The sequence below is a fragment of the Sturnira hondurensis genome, unplaced genomic scaffold (assembly GCF_014824575.4).
Source record: "Sturnira hondurensis isolate 20B ecotype Veracruz unplaced genomic scaffold, ASM1482457v3 Scaffold0000867, whole genome shotgun sequence".
Lineage (NCBI taxonomy): Eukaryota > Metazoa > Chordata > Mammalia > Chiroptera > Phyllostomidae > Sturnira > Sturnira hondurensis.
The window spans coordinates 876,877-890,179 of NW_028073498.1; the positions used below are offsets into that span (position 1 = coordinate 876,877).

Here is a 13,303-nt window from a genome sequence, read left to right on the forward strand (position 1 = left end):
CCTGGGGAGTTCCCTCCTTTATGAATCCTGCTCAGTCAGAGGCAACCATGCAAGAGCATGTTCAGGAATGAGCTGTATGAGGAAGCAGGCTCTCCAGAGAAACCATTTGAAGACAAGGATGAGAGCAGAAAAAAAACAGCTTTGGTGGGAAGCAGCCATAATGGAGGTTTGGGTATCTGTCGCCGAAGCCAGTGAGCTCCAGTGACGACATCAGCGGGGCGGGGGTGGGGGTGAGGGTGTGGGGGGTGGCAATGAGGTCTTTGCTGGAAGTCTGGTGGAATGGTTTGGGCATTGTTCCTGGTCCTGTGGCCTCCAAACCTCACTCTCTGGCCCTCTGGAAGATATGAACTACCTAATGCTCTTTTTTTTTTTTAGGATGGAGCAATCCTTTATTTTTAGACACTTTCACAAAGAGGTTGTCAGTATATAAACTTTCCAGTAGAAGAACAAACATGGAACTCAGCCTCCAGTACCGGCAGCTGCTCTGCTCAGGGCCTAGGGTCCTCCTTGCCTGACTGGTGGGGTGGAGGCATGTACTTCCCTTCCTTTATTAGCTTGTCCTGCTGCCTCATGATGGTACTCAGTCGATTCAGCGTTTTCTACCGAAGCATACATTCTACAAAATCATCATATTCTATCTCGCACTCTTTCTCTGCGCGGATAGTGCCAATATCATGTGCACATTCTATCCATTCTTTTTCAAAAGCAGGGCACCGAGACGGAATCCTGTGCGGCTGCTCAGCACTCTAGATTGTCATCCAGCGGTCTAGGTCAATGCCCAGCCTTTTCTGTATATCAAAGAAAGACATGGCGTCCTACTGCGGTGTCCTTGTCCGTTCGCTGGCCATCCCTAATATTCTTTTACAAATTTATTTTCTGCTTAAATAAGCTCAAGTGCATTCTGTTGTTTGCAATTTAGGACTCTAATCAATCTCCCTCTCCAGCCTCATATCTAGCCATTTCTTCCACTCAACATTCCAGCTACCCAAAACTACCCAGTTTCCCAAATAACACAGACTAGCATCATGTGCCTTTCTTTTATGGCATTTGTCATAAAGGGAACATTGCCTGCTTACTTATCTGTCTCTCTAGGAACTATCAACCTGATATCCCCAGTCTCACTGCTACTGTCCTTACTACATGCTAAAGTAATATTCAAATAATTGCTTGTGTTTATCTTTGATGAGATAAGAACAACACTTGTAAGCAGTACCACTATGGTCACTTTGGTACTCTGAACTAGTGTTTCCTTATCTATAAAATGGAATAACAAAAAAAATGAAATAACACTACTAAAAGAAGGACAGTTTAAAAATTAGTGATATCCACAACAAACAAACAAGAAAAACCCAATTAAGATACAGGCGCCCTAGCTGATGTAGCTCAGTGGATTGAGCTCGGGCCTGCGAACCAAACGATCGTGGTTTGATTTCCAGTCAGGGCACATGCCTGGGTTGCAGGCCAGTTCCCCACAGGGGCTAGTTCCCAGCAGGGGATGCACGAGAAGCAACCATACATTGATGTTTCTCTTCCTTTCTCCTTCCCTTCCCCTCTAAAGATAAATAAATAAAATATTTTTTTAAAAAGATACAGGCAAAGGACTTACACAGATATTCTCCAAAGAAGATACACAAATTGCCAGTAACCACAAGAAAAGATGTTCAACATCACCAATCGTTAAGTAAATGCAAATAAAAACCACAGTGAGCTACTACCTCATACCCAATAGGATGGCTGCTAACAAGAAACCAGAAAACGAAGTGCTGGTGAGGATGTGGAGAAATCCTCATCCTTGCACCTTGGAACCCTTGTGCACTGTCCGTGGGAATGTAAAATGGTGCAGCTGCTATGAAAAACAGTATGGTGATTCCTCAAAAAATTAAAAACAGAATTACCACATGATGAAGCAATCTTATTTCTGGGTATACACCCAAAAGAACTGAAGCAGGGCCCTGGATTGTGTGGCTCAGTGGATTGAGCTCTGATCTGTGAACCAAAAGGTTGCTGGTTCAATTCCCAGTCAGGGCACAGACCTTGGTTGTGGGCCAGGTCCCCAGTTGGGGGTGTGTGAGAGGCAACCACACATTGATGTTTCTTTCCCTGTCTTTTTCCCTCCCTTCCCCTCTCTCTAAAAATAAATAAATAAAGTCTTCAAAAATTAAAAAAAAATAATTGAAGCAGGAACTCAAAAATATATTTGTATACCCACATTCATAGCAGTATTATTTGCAATAGTCAAAAGGTGAAACCAACCCAAGTGTCCATTAATGAAGGAGTGGATAAACAAAATATGGTATGTACATACAACAGAATATTATTCAGCCTTAAAGAAGGAGAAAGTTCTCACACGTGCTACAACATGAATGAACCCTGAGGACGTTATGCTAAGTAAAATGAGCTGGTCACAAAAAGACAAGTATTGCATTATTCCACTTATATGAGGTACAAAGGGTAGTCAGATTTATAGACAGAAAGTAAAATGGTGGTTGCCAGGGAATGAAGGGAGAGAGGGATAGAGAGTTAGTGTTTCACAGACACATTTTGTTTTACAAGATGAAAAAAGTTCTGTGGGTGAATGGTGGTGGTGGTAACATGACAATGTGAATGTATTTAATGCTACTGAACTTTAGACTTAAAAAGGGTTGAGGTGGTAAATTTTATGTTATGTATGTTTCACTACAGATTTTTTAAAATAATTGGGATATAAGTCTCTTTTACATCATTATTTTATTTTTAATTTTTTAAATTCTCACCTGAAGACATTTTTTTCATTGCTTTTAGAGAGAGAGGAAGGGAGATGGAGAAAGGTTTATGTGAGAGAGAAACATTGACTGGTTGTCTTCTCATATGCGCCTTGACCTGGGATTGTACCTATAACCTGGGCATGTGCCCTAAACGGGAACCGAACCTGTGACTTTTTGGTATATAGGATGATGCTCCAACCAAATGAGCCATAGCAGCCAGGGCAATTTTACTGCAATTTTTAAAAAATCAGTAATAAGCCACAATGAGTTGTCACTTCATATCTGCTAAAATGGCTAAAACAATATCAAGTGTTGACAATGATGTGAAGCAATTGGAACCCTCATAATAGCAACTGTTAGGCACTTTTTATAATTACTTAAAAATTTAAACATATGTGTATACTTATGATGTGACTGCAATTCTACAGCTAGATATAGTCCCCTCAGGAATGAAATGTTCTAAAAAGATGTGTAAACATATGTCAGAGCAGCTTTATTTATAACAATCAAAAATTGTAAACAAGCTAGATAAACAAATTGTGGGATAGTCATACAATGGAATCCTACAGAGCAATGAATGCAATGACTACTGATACTTGCGATGACATAGATGAATCTCAAAAACATTACATTGAGAAAAAAACAGATGCAAAAAACTAAATACTATATGAAAAGACAAATCCAATCCTTGGTGCTAGAAATGAGTTCAGTGGTTCCCTGGAATGGTACTTAGGACAGATTGATAGCAAAGAGGCATGAGGGAACTTCCTTGAGTGGTGAAAATAGTTCATATCTTGATAGGTGGTTACATGAGTGTGTACACTTGTCAAAAGTCCTCGAGCTGCCCTGGCTGGTGTGGCTCAGTGGATTGAATGCCAGCTTGTGAACCAAAGGGTCACTCTTTGGACTCCTAGTCAGGGCACCCTAGTCAGGGTTGGGAGCCAGGTCCTCAGTTGAGGGCATGTGAGAGGAAACCACAAATCCATGTTTCTCTCCCTCTCTTTCTCCCTCCCCCGTTCAAAAAAAAGAAAAAAGAAAAAAAAGGTCCTCGAGCTGTACACTTAAAATAGATCTAAATTATACTTCAATAAAGTTGAAAAATGTTAGTAGGACATACATGAGAAGCATCTTCTCAGTGTTTACATTTCAAACACTAGAATCTCACTTTTGGCACCAAAGAAATTAGAATGTCTCATGTTAATGTTATTTTTGTATTTTCACATACAGCAGTAGAATGATGGAGAAAAAAAGAAACAGAAAATGACATTTAAAAAATATATTTTATTGATTATACCATTACAGTTGTTCTATTCACCCCCCTTCATTCCCCTCCACCCTGCACACCCCTTCCCCCACCCTTCCCCCCCCTTTAGTTTATGACCACATGTCTGAAGTTCTTCAGATTCTATATTTCCCCTACTATTCTTGTCCTCCCCCCTTTCTATTTTTTACCTACCATCTATGCTACTTATTTTCTCTACCTTCTCCCCACTTCTCCTCCTCCCACTCCCCTGTTGCTAACCCTCCATGTGTTCTTCATTTCTATGGTTCCACTCCTGATCTAGCTGTCCTCTTAGTTTGCTTTTGTTTTAGGTGTGGTTGTTAATAATTGTGAGTTTGCTGTCCTTTCACTGTTCATATTTTTCATCTTCTTTTTCTTAGATAAGTCCCTTTAGCATTTCATATAATAAGGGCTTGGTGATGATGAACTCCTTGAACTTGATCTTATCTGAGAAGCACTTTATCTGCCCTTCCATTCTAAATGAAAGCTTTGCTGGATAGAGCAATCTTGCTGTAGGTCTTTGGATTTCATGACTTGGAATACTTCCTTTCAGCTTCTTCTTGCCTGTAAGGTCTCTTTTGAGAAATCCGCTGACAGTCTGATGGGAACTCCTTTGTAGGTGACTGTCCCCTTATCTCTTGCTACTTCTAGGATTCTCTCCTTCATTTTAATCTTGGCTAATGTAATTATGATGTGCCTAGGTGTGTTTCTTCTTGGGTCCAACTTCTTTGGGACTGTCTGAGCTTCCTGGATTTCCTGGAAGTCTATTTCCTTTGCCAGACTGGGGAAGTTCTCCTTTATTATTTGTTCAAATAAGTTTTCCACTCGTGGCTGTTCCTCTTCACCTTCTGGTACTCCTATAATTTGGATGTTGGAACATTTAAAGATGTCCTGGAGGTTCCTAAGCCTCTCCTCATTTTTTCTGAATTCTCGTTTCTTCATTCTTTTCTGGTTGGATGTTTCGTTCTTCCTTCTGGTCCACTCCCTTGATTTGAGTCCCAGTTTCCTTTCCATCACTATTGGTTTCCTTTGTATGTTCCTCTAATTTGTGAGTAAAATCAACCAGTTCTGTGAGCATCCTGATCACCAGTGTTTTGAACTGTGCATCTGAGAGGTTTGCTATTTCTTGGTTGCTTAGAGTTATCGGCTCTGGGACTTTGAGTTCCTGAGCCATATTTTGGACTGTTCAAGCCTGTTACGAATGAGGAGCGGAGCCCTTGGTGTTCACCAGGGCAGGACAACTCAGTCTCTGGGTTGTGACACTGTATGTGGGGGCGGGGTCAAAGAGGAGCAATGGCGGTCCCCTCTGCTGCTTCCTGTGGCTGGGGCCTGGGTGGTCTGTCTCACTGCTCGCTCCTTTGCTGGTTTATCTGTGTGCAAATGTGTGACTGTGGTCAACCTGCCACCTTGTGCCCTCACTGGGTCCGCCCGATGCTACCCCATTCCTGGGATCTGTCCATGGCTGCCTGAGCACCTGGGGTCGGGGGATCCTTCCTGCCCGACCCTGCTCCACTGCTGGCTCCGCCCCTTTTACCGGTCCAGTTGAATGGTTCGTTGTTGTCGGACTTCCGTATAGTTCAATTTTCTGTTATTTGGCTGCACCTTTGTTTACTAAACCTTTCTTGTATTCAAACTTGGTTGTGGGAGAAGGCACTGTGTTTCCACCTATGCCTCCATCTTGGTGGAAGTCCTCAGAAAATGACATTTTTGAGAGCTTTTTGTTCTGTGGGTCGTCTGGATGGTATGGTGGAGAGTGTGGGATTTGAACCTGTGGGAAGCATTTTGCTACCACAATGAAAGCCTAGAGGTTATACTGCTTGGCCTTTTCACAAAGGTGTTATCATTTGCCCCTCAACACCTTGAAAGATTTATTGCATTCATATTTACAGTTGGGCAAGGAGGCTCAGATCTGTTAAATAACTTTCTTGTCACCAGTCAATAAGCAGTGGATCTAGGATTTAAACTTAAAACTATCCCCCAAGCCTTTTGAGTACAAACCTGGAAACTGGAATCCTATATTTATAGGTCTTGGGTCCCAGCCACCAAAACCTGTTTCCTTTGTTTTAAAGTGATTAGGGTCTCCCCAGGAGAGTCCCTGAATTCTGTGCAACTTTGACCTACACAGGTAAGACATAGGAAAGCCAGCCCATTGTTTCTATATTTCATTAGGATCTACTGGAAGATTTTTTTTCTCTTTCAGCAATTTCTTTCTTTTTATTTATAGTTGTGTTCAATGCAAATCATTTCCATAACAGAGAAGTTACCATGAATCGAAGCATAAATACACACACAATGTGTAATCCAAAACAGATGTACACCAATCAAATACGAAGCAAAACATTCCCATAGTAGCTTGAGAGCTATTGGATCTGCTGTTCCCACATTGCTTTCTAAAGATGGCCAGAATTGGCTTTGGTTATTAAGACTACTGTGACCACGCCAGATACTGGAACATCTTAGCACAGTGTGTGCCCAGATGAACAGAAGGCTTCGTGGAGTGTCCATTTCCAAAAAAGTTTCTCAGTATTGAGGCAGTATAGAACATTTATAGTTGACCCTTGAACAGTACAGATTTGAACTGCACTGGTCCACTTGTACACAGATTTTTCTCGATAAATACCTGTACTGTTTTTGATCCATAGTTGGGATGAAAATCAGATGCAGAAGGCCAACTGTATGCATTCATCTACTTCATTTTCTGTAAGGGACTTGAGCACCTGCAGATTTGGTATCTGTGGAGGGTCCTGAAACCAATTCCCTACAGTTACTGAGAGACAATAGCTGTAAGTGTCGGTGGGGTCAAAAGTTACACACAAATTTTTGACAGGCAGGGGTTAGTATCCCAATCCCAGTGTTGTTTAAGGGTCAAATTTACTTCACAGAATCAAGTTCCCCTTAGGCTTCAGCCCGTTGTAGACCCACATTCTAATCCTCCAAATATATTGACTGATGGTGACATGATTGTTTACCTTGATCTAGTGACAGAAGACTCGTGGCTTAGATTCACATCCTAGTTCAATCAAATCTGTTGAAGTTCTGGTTTGCTCCATTCACTCCCAACTCACCAGAGGCACTAGTTCTATTGGTCAGGCCTCTTTTTCATTCATAACAGGAACTGATTTACTCATGGAACTGAAGTGTATGGAGGGAAGTTTCTCAAGACAGAGCTTGTTCCCAAGGATCCTCCTGTTACCGAGGCCTCACTTACTTTCTCTCTTAATGCTCCCTCCCACGGGACATGGTTTATCTGTAAGGCTCCACACCCTGCTTTTGTGGTAGCAATATGGCAGCCACAGGTCCAGATCACATAGTCTTATACCGCAACATCCAGAGGGAAAGAGTGTCTTTTCCAGGAATTTCCAGAAGACACTTTACTCAGGAGCCTGAGCAAACATCTTCTTGGATGTCCTTGGCTGTGTACAGTCCTGAGCCAAGTTCTGTGAGTGGCAAACATATCCCTGAGACCAGTAACCTTCTGCTCTTTTGGGTCAGTCCCCTCAAACCACACAGTTGAGAATGAGGGAGAACGAATCCCCACAAGACCTTCGGGGCAGTGTTGGTAGAAGACGCTGGACAGCAACTTTTCCTCCCAAGCACATTTCCTAGCACATTTTTCCTAGCACAACTTTTCCTAGCACATTTCCTCCCAAGCAGCTTCTTCCATGCTCTGAACTGACCAGCTCAATCCCAAACAGCGTCCAGCCTGGATGTTCAGTCCTTAGACTTGAAACTCCCTGCAGCATGTGCCACTGTTGACCCTTGTTGAAATTCCCCATTCTAAAGGTTCTCAACCCTAGCTGTCATCTGAGTATATCAACGTGGAGAGTTTTTTAAAGATTTTATGTATTCATTTTATAGAGAGGGGAAGAGACGGAGAAAGAGAGGGGAAGAAACATCAGTGTGTTTCTCATGTGCCCCTACTGGGGACTTGGCCAGCAACCTAGGCTTGTGCTCTGACTGTGAATCAAACCAGCAACCCTTTGATTTGCAGGCCCGTGCTCAATCCACTGAGCCACACCAGCCAGGACTCAAAGTGGAGAATTTTATACTTAACAGGGAATTCAGATTTGATGGGTATGAGATCAGGGCAGGCGACAGGCATCTGTACATTTACAAAGCTTCTTGAGTTGACTTGGACAGAAGCAGCCTCAGTTGAGAACTACTGCCTTAGGCTGATCTAACATCACCACCTCCTGGCCCACTCTTTCCATTCCACAGGTATTTACTGAGTGTGTACCAGGTGCCTGGCACTCTGTAGGTGCATACCGAGATGAATGAGGCAGATGAGCTTATTGTCCTCATGGAGTTTATATTTTAATGGGAGGTGTGAAGAAAGGCAAATAAACAAACAGAAAAAAGTTCCAAAGATTTCAGATAATGCTATGACCTATAAAGGAAATAAATCAGTAAGAGGAGGAATAGAGAGTTACCTTAGAGAAGATGCTCAAGAATGGCCACCCTGCATTATTCAGAGCCTCCAAGATATGGAAACAAACTAAAGGTCCATTGATGGACAAATGGACAAAGAAAATGTGGTATTTGGACACAATTTGTTGTTACTCAGCCTTTAAAAACAAGGACATCCTGCCATTTGTGATAATATGTGTGGACCTGAAGGACATTGTGCTAAATAAAATAAGCCAAACACAGAAAGACAAATAATGCACGATTCCATCATAGGAATAATCTAAAATAGTCAAATTCATAGAAAGAAACAGTAGAATGGTGGTTGCCAGGGGTTGGGAGGGGGGAATTGGGGAGGTGATGGTCAAGGGTCTAAAGTTTCACTTACCCAAGATGAATAATTTCTGGAGATCTATACAACAAGTATGGTGCCTATAGCTAAAAATATTGTCTTGTATACATAAAATTTGCTATTAGGGTAGATCTTTTGTTAAGTATTACCACATACAATATAATAATAATAACAATAGTAATAATAATAATAAAGTAATAATAATAATAATAAGTGGGACAGAGAAAGCTTTGGGAGGTGATGGATACATTTATGACCTTGATGGTGGTGGTGGTTTCACAGATGTATACTTAAACCTCCAAACCCATTGCTGTATATTAAATTCATACAGCTTTTTACATGTCAATCATACCTCAATAAAGTGGTTAAAAAGCTTTTTGCCTCGTTGCAGCAGAGAGAGCAAGATGGGTCACGAGTAGCTCTACTGGAGCCATCCTAGAAAATTCATCCAGGCTTCTCATTCTTTTGTTTTTATCTTCTGCAATCTATCTTCTGTCTTCAATGAGCATAAGATCCATGATCAAAAGAGAAAGAAGAGAACAAATAGAAAACTTTTAGAAACCTTGATGTGCTAGAGGGATGCTTGCTGTTATGTTGAAATTAAAGTGAGGGGAAATTCTGAGTGTATTCAGGGCTTGAAAAACAGTGAGCAAAAGACTGCTCTGGAACTCTGCAAGTGCAGTGGAGGCCGTCACCTCATAGGGGCAGGCTAGATCCTGAGGGTCATGTGGAGGGCGGAAGAACTGGGACACTGAAGTCTGTCACCTATCCCTGGAGACCTATAGAATCATCAGCCTTACAAAGATGATTAGCAGCCCAAGAGAGCAAGGACAGACTCTTCCAACCAGCAAGCAGAGCCAACAACTTGCACAATCTCCTAGGGCGTGTGTGACCATGATGTCACCTTGTTTATTCCCCGCATGGGAAATCGGGCCCCACTGGGGCTTGATTAACTGCCAGCCACAGACAGCAAAATGACAATGCATTTTAACTTATTCTTCAGACCATCAGGAGCTCCCCGTCTAAAAGTCACTCTGAAGTAAATCACAGGGTTGTTTAATCTTTGCTCTGATTCTGCAATTTAGAAGCAATTCTGTGTCACTTCCCTTCAATCACTGGACATGTCACCCCTTAAGTGCAGTGTGAAAATCATTCACGCAGACAACATGTGTTCATTGAGAGTCTCTTACACATCTTCACCAAGTAGTATATGTGGGTGAATAAAAATGATAGAATCCCAGTGGATTAGGAACTGAATCTAGTTGGGAAGGGGAACATTAAGAAACAATTAGAGTTCTATTAGGAGTTTCTAAAAGAGGTGTACAGAGAGCCATGGGAGCACACAGCAGGGGTCCCAACTCAGTCTCAGGGGTACGGAGGATTCTTCCCTGCAGAATTGATGTCTTCCTGGGGCACAGAGGTAGAGCAGGAGTGAGGTACCCAAAAGAAGGGAAGAATAGCATTGTGAAGGCAGGAGACAGCACAGTTCAAGGGTTGAAGACATTTCCAATTGTGTAAAGAATAGAGAGCAATAGGGAGACCAATATAAGGAAAGGCAGGACAGCTTGGTTAGGCAGATCACATAGGACTCTGTAGGTCAAGGTAGGATGTGAGGAAATTCAGGGATTTTGTTTTTTAAGGACAATGGAAACATTCAAGGATTTTAAGCAGGGAGACATGATCATATCTGCAGTGTTGGCAATGATTGGACCATCTTGGCTGTCCTGTGGGGAATAAATGGACTATCCTGGCAGTAGTGTGGGGGCGGGATGGAAGGGAAGCAAAAGAAGAAATGGGCAGACTAGGTGAGGGGTTACTATAGCTGTGGAGGTAAGAAATAAAGGTGTCTTGGACTAGGATTGAGGTGGTGGAGATGAAGACAATAAATGAGAAATATTTTGATAAATATTTGATAAATATTTTGAAATATTTTGAGAAATATTTAAGATCAAGAACTAACAAGATTTGGTAAGATTGCAGGGTGTAATGATGGAAAAACAATTGGATTTCACCTTTCTCACAAAAAATATTCATCAAGGAATTCACCTGCCTATGCTCAATATTACTTTGTTCCCTTCTAGAGTAAGTGAAGGGAACGAGTGATCACCCGTTTAGGAGCTTATAGGTTGATCAATGGGGCTTGCTCAATTTCCCATTCTTTTGGGAAATACTTATTAGGCATCTTTCATGTGCCAAACACTGTTTGAGGCACTGGTAATACAAACATAAATGTGACACAGTCTCTGTTTTGAAGTGCTATAGAGGGAAGAGCATCAGAACAGGAAGACATGGGTTCAAATTCCTGTATCATTACCTCTGGGGAAAATTTGATTGAACCACTTTAAACTTTGCAGCCTCAATTTCCTTATTGTAACATGGGAAGAAAAATACCTGACTGCCAGAGTCAGTATGTAGATTAATGAGAAAATGTACGGAAAAAAATACAGAGCGTTGCTCAATAAATATTCATTCTTCCCACCCCACCCCAGCTCCTCCACCATCCAGGTCTAAGCATCTAGACAAAAACTATACTCTATAATCAGCTTTAAAAAAGCATTCCTTCATAGCAAAACCACAGAGAGATGAGGGCTCTAATAATAATACTTCCAGAAGACACAACTGTAGTCATTCTGGATGGGCAAGTAGCTGCTCTCGCTGGAAGATTTTCAATTAAGGAAATACTACGTTTTCATTATCAAACACACAGATTGTTTTCTGTCCTATAATGGAAGCAGTTGCCTACTCCTCACCCCAAAGCTGGGACACCTGACTGCTGCCATTTCTGGCATTGCCCCAACAGCTAGTGAGAATGCATGCCAAGTCAAGGAAAGAGTTCCTGGTGGCACTCCTGTAATGCTAAAAAGGCAAGTCAACTTTTCCTCTTGAGTTCAACCACCACATGAATTAGCTTTCTTTTCTTTCCTTCTTTAACTGTTTCCAATGATTTTACTTTTTAACTTCTAATACTTGCTTCTTTATCATATCAATTTTTTCATTTTTTCCATTTTTAAAAATTTTATTCATTTATCTTTAGAGGGGAAGGGAAGGAGAGAGGGAGAGAAATATCAATATGTGGTTGCCTCTCGTGTGTTCCCCTCTGGGAACTGGCCTGCAACCCAGGCATGTGGACTGACTGGGAATCGAACTGCGATCCCTTAGTTCTCAGGCCTGCGCTCAATCCACTGAGCTACACCAGCCAGGGCATTTTCTTTCCATTTTTATTTTGTTACTTTTTCAGTTCACTGAGAAATCATTGACATACCACTTTTATTTTGAAATCTCTTCTCCTTTTATAAAAAAAAAAATAGATGTTATTTCTCCCTCTAATCCTAAGAGGACAGTAAACAGAATCATTTTAAGGTCAGCTTCTGGGTGCTTCATTATTTTCACTACATTAGAAGTGAATTCATCCCTTGATTGTTGATTTTATTTGGCTCTGTGTTTTAGCATTGATTTTCCTTATAGCCTTGGGGATTCTGATTTGCACATTCATTTTGAGGGCACATTTCCCCTCCTGACCACCCTAGTCTCTCTGCTGCGTTCCTCCTTCCTTGTCCAACAGTTTCTAGTTGCTTCCATCAAATACCTCAGGCTCCTAGTCCAGAATTAAGTATTATGTTGGTGCCTTAGGCTCTCCACCCATGTGGGGGAAATGCAAATCTAGGCACCAACTCACCGAAAAATATTACTCAGGTCCTGGTTTCACCATCTCACAGGTAACCTACCTTTTTAAGCCATAAGTCTAAATAGCTCACAGTTGCAGATTTCTTAGCCTCCTTTAATAGGTGGAAGGTATCTGTGTGTATGTACAAGTATGCGCATGTGTGTGCATGTGTGTCAACAAAAAGAGCACACGCTGATTTCAAGCACAGAGCCTGATTCTGTCCTTTCACCATGCTTTGTGCCCTTGCCATTCCTGTCACTACACAAAAGACCAATTCCTGGTCACCTCTGCCTGCTTTTCCATCCAGAGCCCACCAGTCCACATACATATGTGTGTATATATATACACACACTATGGCTATGTTTTTTTCTCTCTTTTAAAATTTTAATATTTTATCTATGATTTTATATATTTGGAGCAGGAGAAGGCCTCAAACATGACCTTATGACACTATCTTCACCTGAAGCCTCCTAGATGCTTGGCACATATCTCTGTTAGCCCATACGTTACATGGTATTATAAGTGTTTACACTGCTGACTCCACTGCTTGCCCAAAGTCATAGGTCAAGTTGCAGAGGCAGTATTTGAACCTCAGTCTATGGACTTTTATTTAGAACACTGAGGAATACAGCTCCATTCATTGCTCCATCATCAGTGCCTTGCACAAGGTCTGACAGAAAGAAATGTGTGCTTAGTTAATGTTTTTTGAGTGTCTTAACCTCAGAGTCCCATTGATGTCTTCTAGATTTATCACAATCCTCCTCTGGGCCCCCTAAGCTAACACAGTGTCACTCTCTTAAGAAATGCAAGATCAGTGAACACCCAATTCTTAACTATCCTCCCTTTCTCGTGCCCAA

At 41.6% G+C, this 13,303-nt stretch overlaps 1 long non-coding RNA gene and 1 pseudogene across 1 annotated transcript in view; both read right to left on the minus strand.

Annotated features, from left to right (window-relative positions):
* The window catches only part of LOC118990983 (uncharacterized), a 37,896-nt gene that overhangs the window by 9,860 nt on the left and 14,733 nt on the right, over positions 1-13,303 (minus strand). Inside the window, exon 2 of the long non-coding RNA XR_005067328.1 lies at positions 9,135-9,278. This is a non-coding gene — a long non-coding RNA (uncharacterized LOC118990983). The remainder of the gene's footprint in view (positions 1-9,134; positions 9,279-13,303) is intronic.
* LOC118990978 (NADH dehydrogenase [ubiquinone] iron-sulfur protein 5-like) lies at positions 377-840 on the minus strand (annotated as a pseudogene).